The sequence below is a fragment of the Chrysochloris asiatica genome, unplaced genomic scaffold (genome assembly GCF_000296735.1).
Source record: "Chrysochloris asiatica unplaced genomic scaffold, ChrAsi1.0 scaffold01324, whole genome shotgun sequence".
NCBI classification, from domain to species: domain Eukaryota; kingdom Metazoa; phylum Chordata; class Mammalia; order Afrosoricida; family Chrysochloridae; genus Chrysochloris; species Chrysochloris asiatica.
Genome location: NW_006409842.1, coordinates 13,890 through 22,058, shown reverse-complemented (window position 1 = coordinate 22,058; position 8,169 = coordinate 13,890). Strand labels below are relative to the sequence as shown.

Here is an 8,169-nt window from a genome sequence, read left to right as displayed (position 1 = left end):
TCAAGATCTATCTTGAAGTAAAATGTTGTCTGTGATAGGATAATACCCATACTCTTCCAAGGAAAACCAGTTAATACCACTATCATTCAAATATACAGACAAACCATGAATGCCAGTGAGGCTGAAATTGAAGAATCCTATCAATCCACCAGTTGCTGTTTATGAATCCTATACAGGGTTGCTATGAGTCAGAACCAACACAATGGCATTTAACAACAACAGCCAACCAACTTCTTCCGTCTGAAATAAATCAAACATGCAATCAAGCTGCATTGATAATTACTGGTGACTGGATTAGGAAAGTTGATTGGTATAAGAAACAAAGAGGAAGGCTCAGCAATTTGAAAATATGGCCTGCGTGATAGAAATGATGCTGATAGAATTTTCAAGTCCAAGGACTTATTCATTGCCAGTACTTATTTTCAACAACATAAAAGGTGACTATACATGTGGACCTCAGTAGAATAAAAATGGTTCTATATTTGTGAAGAGACAGTGGAGAAGCTCAATGTCATCAGTCAAAACAAGGTCAGGGACTGACTTTCAAACAGACCATTGATGGCTCATATGTAGGATTCCACCTCAAATAAATAAAACAAAAATCATCACAATTGGTTCAATAAATATCATACTGATAAATGAAGAAAAGATAAAAATTGTCAGGAACTTAATTTTGGAGCCACAAACAACACTAATGGAAGTATCAGTCAAGAAATAAAGCATTGCATTAGGCAAATCTGCTGCAAAATACTTCAAGTATTAAAGAACCAAAGTATCTATTTGTGCCTTAACCAAGCCATGGTATTTTCAATTGTCTCATCAGCATTTGAAAATTGGATAAGAGATAAGGAAGACCACAGATTAATCAAAGTATTTGAACTATGGTACTGCGGAAGAATCTTGAAAGTACCATGGGCTTTCAGAAGAACAAACAAATTTGTCATGAGAGAATGACAGCCAAAATGCTCCTTAGAAGCAAAGATAGTGAGACTTCATATCTTGTTCTTTGGACTTGTTGTCAGGAGGGATTGGTTCCTGGAGAAGGACATCATTATTGGTAAATGGTTTGTTGTTGTTGTTGTTATGTGCCGTGGAGTCAGTTCCAACTCATGTGACCCTGTACAAGGTTTCTGAGGCTAAATATTTACAGGAGCAGAAAGCCTCATCTTTCTCCTGCAAACAGCTGGTAGTTTCAAACTGCTGACTGTAAGATTCACAGCCTGATTCATAACCACTATACTACCATAGCTCCTTATTGGTAAAGGGTAGGGTAAACAAAAAAGTGGAAGACTACCAACAAGATTGATTGGCACAAGGGCAAGTGCACAGCAAGTTCTCTTTAGTAGACTTAGCAGGGAACGAGTGAGGAGCAGACACTTCCAGTGCTGCCCGGCAGACCCGTATGGAGGGCACAGAAATCAACAAGAGTCTCCTGCCTCTGAAGGAGTGTTATCAGGACCCTGGGACAGAACAAGGCTCACACCCCATTCTGGGAGAGCAAGCTGACATAGGTGCTGAGGGACTTCTTTTTTGGGGAGAACTCAAGGACCTGCATGATTGCTTTGATGTCACCAGGCATAAACTCCTGTGAATATACTTTAAACACCCGAAGATATGTAGACAGGGTCAAGGAGTTGAGCCCTCACAGTGGACCCAGTGGGGAGCAGCCAATTCAGATGGAAATGGAAGAGACTGAAGTCAGTTCTAACGGGGTCCAGATCACAGGCAATTTGTCTAAGGAAGATGAGGAACTGTCTTCTCAGATGTCTAGCTTTAATGAAGCCATGACTCAGATTAATGAGCTGGAAGTGAGGGCCATGGATAAACTCAAGGAGATTATCCAGCACGGGCCAGACTGGCTTGAGCTCTCCGAGATGACCGAGCAGCCGGACTATGACCTAGAGACCTTTGTGAATAAAGCAGAATCTGCCCTGGCTGTGCAAACCAAACACTACTCAACCCTGCAAGATGTCATCAAAGCCTTACACCTGGCCATGCAGCTTGAAGATCAGGCCAGCCAACAAATCAGCAGCAAGAAAGGGCCCCAGCGATGACTGCAAATAAAGACCTGTTTGCTTTCACTCTTGGGCCACATTCTGTGTGTGGGGACTGGCTACTGGTGAAGGGCTTCCCAGGGTTGTCCTGGCTCCTGGAGGAGAGAAGGTACCATAGTCCAGCCCTCTGCTGGCTCCATCCTGCCTGCCACACCCTGGCTGAGCTCTGTCACATCTTATATTAAAAAAAGTAATAAAGGTTCTGGGACCTCTTTCTATCTTGCTGTTTTTTTTGTTTTTGTTTTTTGTTTTTCACAAGGATTCCTTTTTCTAATTAAAAAAAAAAAAAGATTGATTGGCACCATGGCAGCAACAATGGGCACAAACATAACAACAACTGCTGAAGATTGCCCGGGAACTGGCAGTATTTCATTCTGTTGTGCATAGGGTCTCTATGAATTGAAACCAAAGGCACCTACCAACAATATTCCATGTCTGGATTCCTAATGCATGTTTGCAGCTATTCCTTCTCATTTTCCCTTGTATTTTATCAGCAAATGAAGCTCCTGAAAACTTTGCTCTATCCATGTCATTAAGGTCAATTCTACTTTGAAGAGCTCTTCCCAAGTATATTTTGAGTGCCTTCCAACCTAAGGGGCTCATCTTATGGCACTATATAAAATAATGGTACACTGAATGGTTAATCATTCAGAAGTGGCCTGCCTCACCTTCTTCCTAGTCTGCCTTAGTCTGTAAACTCTGTTAAAACCTATCTACCATGACTGAGCTTCTTGGTACTTAAAATACTGGTAGGATCACTTTCATCATCTCAGCAACACACAAGCTACCACAGTATGACAAACTGACAGATGAGTGGTTGCCCCATTTCCCTAATACCTGATATATAATGGACACTAAATAAATACTGTACTTATGCAAACAACATATTATTCTATGTTTGTTTTTTTTATGAATTACCCCCTCAAGGTACTTTCTCAAGTATGCTACTAATTATTTTACATAAACTTGTAAAAAAATTAGCATAGTGTACTTAAGATAATACCTCTTAGGGGAAGGGTATGGTTGCCCAAATGAAAGCAATACAGATGAGGTTTTCATGTAAAAATGTGGCAATTTTTTGAATATATAAAAACAAAGACATTATGCACAAAATATACAAATTCATGTTGGAAACAATGAAATTCAACATCATCAAACATTGTAATGCTTATTTTTGAAAATATGTTTTTCAATTTACAAAGAGTTTATGAAGATCTCTTTTGCAAGGCAGATTTTTTGGCAGAGCCAAATACATATTTCATACCATTAAACATCTTAAATCCATGAGTGTGTGAGGTGGTAGAGGATTTCTAAGTTAGAATGCTAAAGTACTTCTATTTTATAAAAAAAAAAGATCTGAACTACTAAAAAAATACTAATGCCATTCGGTATGCTTATGCCAAATTATGTCAACCCTGTTGGTACCACAAATACTATCTTAGCCTTTCTAGTAGAGACTGTTAGAATATCATCTGCATAAGAGCAGAAACTTTTGATTCCTATAAATGGCATACTGTTAATATTTGGTTTTATTTTGTACCTTTAGGAAAAAAGCGACTCTCCTGGTATTGAAGAATTCATAGTAACTGCAGAAATTCATAATATTCTCTTTACCCTCTTCAAAGGATCATTCCTGAGAAAAATGCTGCTAAGGACATACATTTGTGACTGATCACTGAAAAATGTACTCAGCTTCAGTGATCTAAAGAGAAGTGGTACTTAGGCAATACTGATATAAATTTAATAGTAGTGTAATATTGGTTAGAGCAGCATATTTCCAACAGCTAGTTGGATATATGATAATTATGTCAACAGCTAGTTAAAATTAAGAATATAACTTTAATTGGGTTGGTAAGAAGAGGACTAGCAAAACCCCATTTGAGAAATTAAAATAGGTGTTCCATTCCAGTTTACACTTCTATTGCTATTATTTGAGCATGCTACCAGAAAGTAGTTGTTGTCATTGTCATATGCCATCAAGCATAAGTAAGAATTAGCAAGAATTAGTTGCTATGAGGCTATCAATTTCCCTTCTTATTCCTAGGTATGCCTTCTTTAGGACATTTTATAGAATGTTTGACAATGATGGCATGATGATTGTGTTTGTTATTAGGTACCATTGAATAGGTTCCAGCTCATAGCAACCCTGTGTAAAACAGAAATACACATTGGTGGGGCCTGTGCAATCCTCATAATCACTGTTACCACTGAGCCCACTGCTGCTCTACCTGTGCCAATCCAATTTATTGGGGTTCTTCCTCTTTTTTCCTGAACTCCACTTTACCAAACATGATGTCCTTCTCCAGAGACTGGTTGCTCCTAATCATATGTCTGAAATATGAGAGACAGAGCCATGCCATCTTGGCTTCTAAGGAAAATTCTGGTTGTACTTCTCCCAACACAGACTTGTTTGTTCTTCGTGCAGTCCATGGTACTTTTAATATTCTTCTCCAGTACCATAACCTGAATGCATCAATTCTCCTGTGGTGTTCCTTATTCTTTGTTCAACTTTCTCATGCACATGAGGCTACTGAAAATACCATGGCTTGTGTTAGGAGCACCATAGTCCTCAAATTTACACCTTTGCTCTTGAACACTTTAAAGTGGTCCTGGTCAAAAGATTACTTAGTACAATGCATCTTTGACTCCTTGACTGCTGCTTCCATAAATGTTGATAGTAAATACAAGCAAAATGAAGTCTTTGAAAATTTCAATCTTTTCTTCATTTATCACAATATTTGTTGGTCCAGGGGTGAGGATTTTTGTTTTCTTTATATTACGACGTAACTCAAACTGAAGGCTGCAATATTTGGTCTTCATCAGTATTCTGAGAACTCTTCACTTTCAGCAAGCAAGACTGTATATCATCTGCATATCGCCGGTTGCTAATGAGTCTTCCTCTAATCCTGATGCCTCATTCTTTTTCATATAATCCAGCTTCTCAGATTATTTATTGAACATACAGATGGAATAAGCATGGCAAAAGACTACAACATGGACTCACACCTTTCCAGATTTTAAACCATTCAGTGTCCCCTTGTTATTTTCCAATGACTGCCTATTAATCTATGTGCAGGTTCTTCATGAATGCAATTAAGTGTTCTGGAATACTCCTTCTTCATAATGTTATCCACAGTTTATCACGGTCCACACAGTCAAAAGCATTTGAATACTCAATAAAGCACAGTTAAACATCTTTCTGGATTCCTTTGTTTCAGCCAAGATCCACCTGCCATCAGCAATGATATCCCTTATTCAACATCCTCATCAGAATCTGCCTTGAATCTCTGGTAGTTCCCTGACGATGTATTATTGAAGCCATTTTTGAATTTTCTTTAGCGAACTTTTACTTTCATTTGATATTAATGATTAATGATTTTGTCTAATGATTTACTCACTCTACTAGGTCACCACTCTTTGGAATAGGCACAAATATGGCTCTCTTCCAACAAGTTGTTCAGGAAGCTGTTTTCCAAATTTCTTGGCACAGATGAATCAGTGCCTATATTGTTATATCTGTTTGCTGAAAGATTTCAATTTGTGTTTCATCAATTCTTGAAGCGTTTTTCTTTGCCTATGCCTTAAGTGTACCCTTGGACTTCTTCTTTCAGTATCATTGACTCTTCATCATATACAACCTCTTGAATTGGTTGAACATCATCAGTCATTTCTTTTTGGTAAATTGACTATGTGTATTTCTTTCATCTTCTTTAGATGCTTTCTGCATCATTCATTATTTTGCCCATCGAATCCAGCTATATTGCAAGTTGAGGTTTAAATGTTGTCTTCAGTTCTTTCAGTTTAAGAAATGCTTCACATGTTCCTCCTTTTTGGCTTTCTAACTCCAGGTCTTTACACATTTCATTACAATATTTGACTTTGAAATTTTCTGTTCAGCTCTTTTACCTTCACATTTAATTCCTTTTTCTTTAGCAACTCTATGCTGCAGATTTACTCTCAGAGTCTTTTCTGGCATCCATTTTGCTCTTTTTTTTTCTTGCTTGCTTACTTCATAATCTTTTGCTTTCTTCCTGTATGATGTTATTCATGATATCCCACAACTCTTCCAGTCTTAGTTTAGTTCTAATGAACCAAATGTGTTCTAGAGATGATATCTAAATTCAAGTGGAGTATGTTTCAGGTCAAAATTTGGCTTTCATGGATTTTTTTTTTTTTTTTTTCATATTCATCCTAAACTTTCACAGGGTCTGTTCTACAATCTGCCCATGGCCTTGTATGGACTGATGGTATGAAGCTTTGTCATCATCTCTTTCCACAGATGTAGTCACTTTGATTTCAGTGTTTCCCTTATAATGAGATCTATGTGCATATTATTTTTTTTAATTTAATTTTAAAGAAAAGAAACCATGGATCTTAACTCTTATGTTGTTTACAAATGGAAATTGCAAACTATAAACCATTGGTTTTGTTATATTCTATCATGCGATCACCAACATCATTTCTATCACCAAGATCATACTTTTCAACAGCTTATCCTTCATCTCCAACCTTCACATTCTAATCACCAGTACTTATAAACACATCTTGATTGTATGTTTGATCAATTTCAGCCTGAAGACATTGGTAGAATTCTTCAATTTCAGTATCACTGGTTTTAGTCATTGGTGTGTAAATTTGAATAATAGTGGTGTGAACTGAGTTTCATTGAGGTGTATAGATATTATCCTATCACAAACAGCATTATAATTCAATATAGATTTTTAAGTTTATCCTATCACAAACAGCATTATACTTCAATATAGATTTTTAAGTTATCTCTTTTATGATGAATTTGACAAAATTCTTCTGTGATTTCTCATTCCTGGCATAGTAAGCCATAAGATTGTCAGGTTCAAAATGGCCAGTGCTAGTCCACTTCAGCTCACTAATGCTTAAGATATCAATTGTTATGTGCTCCATTTCATTTTTGACAACTTCTAATTTTCCTAGATTCATACTTCATATATTTCATTGTCCAATTATTAATGGATGTTTACAACTTTTTCTCCTCATTTTGAGTTGCACCCCACAGATAAACAAAGGTCACCAATGTTTTATTCAATTTGCTTCATCATGGTAAACTCTACTTTGAAGAAGCAGCTCATCCATAGTCATATTTTGAGTGCCTTCCAACCTGAGGGGCTCATCATCTGGAACTATATCTGACAATATTTTTTGATGTTATTCATTATGGTTTCATGTTCAATATTCTGGTGCTATCTGACAGTTTTCCATTGCCTTTTATAAGATTTTCAGTGACTAAACATTCAGAAGCAGTCAACTCTTCTGCTTCCTAGACTATCTTAGTCTGAAATCTTAGCTGAAATCTGTTCACCATGGTAACCCTGAAGGTAATCAAAATACTGGTGGCATAGGTTCCAAAATCACAGCAACTCACAAACCATGACAGAATGGCAAACTCAAAGACTAGTGATAGGGCATGATGATGAATATATGTAAATTTAGAATTTAACAAAAACCCTAATTCATGCTACTCTCTGGTGATGGGTATATGCCTTATTTCTCATACCTCTTTATTCTATGAACAATATTTCTTGTCTAAAAGGCAGAATAATTATCATTCCTATAGTTGTTGTGTTGTTAGGTGCCAACAAGTAGGTACCATCCCATAGCAACCATATGCACAGCAGAATGAAACACTGCCCTATCCTGGGCTAACCTCACTATTGTTGCCACGCTTGACACCTGACCAATCCATCTCATTGGGGGTCTTCCTTTTTTTTCTGACTCTCCACCCTACTAAACATGATATCCTATTCTAGCGATTGGTCCCTCCTGACAATATGTCTGATGTATGAGAGACCAAGTTTGGCCCTCTTGGCCTCCAAGGACCACTCTGGCAGCACTTCTTCCAACATGGATCTGTTTGTTCTTTTGGCAGCCCATGACACTTTCAATATTCTCCTCCAACACCAAAACTCAAAAGCATCAGTTCTTCTATGGCCTTCCTTAATTACTGTCCATCTTTTGCTTGCATATGAGGTTATCGAAAACACCATGGCTTGGGTCAGGCGCACCTTAGTCCTCAAGCTAACATCTTTGATCTTCAACACTTTAAAAAGGTCTTGTGCAGCAGATTTGCCTAAGGCAATAC

The 8,169-nt window shown here is 37.4% G+C and overlaps 1 pseudogene; it reads left to right on the top strand.

Moving 5' to 3' along the window:
• The first annotated feature begins 1,316 nt into the window (after nt 1-1,316).
• Nucleotides 1,317-2,054, top strand: LOC102813676 (annotated as a pseudogene).
• The last annotated feature ends 6,115 nt before the right edge of the window (nt 2,055-8,169 follow it).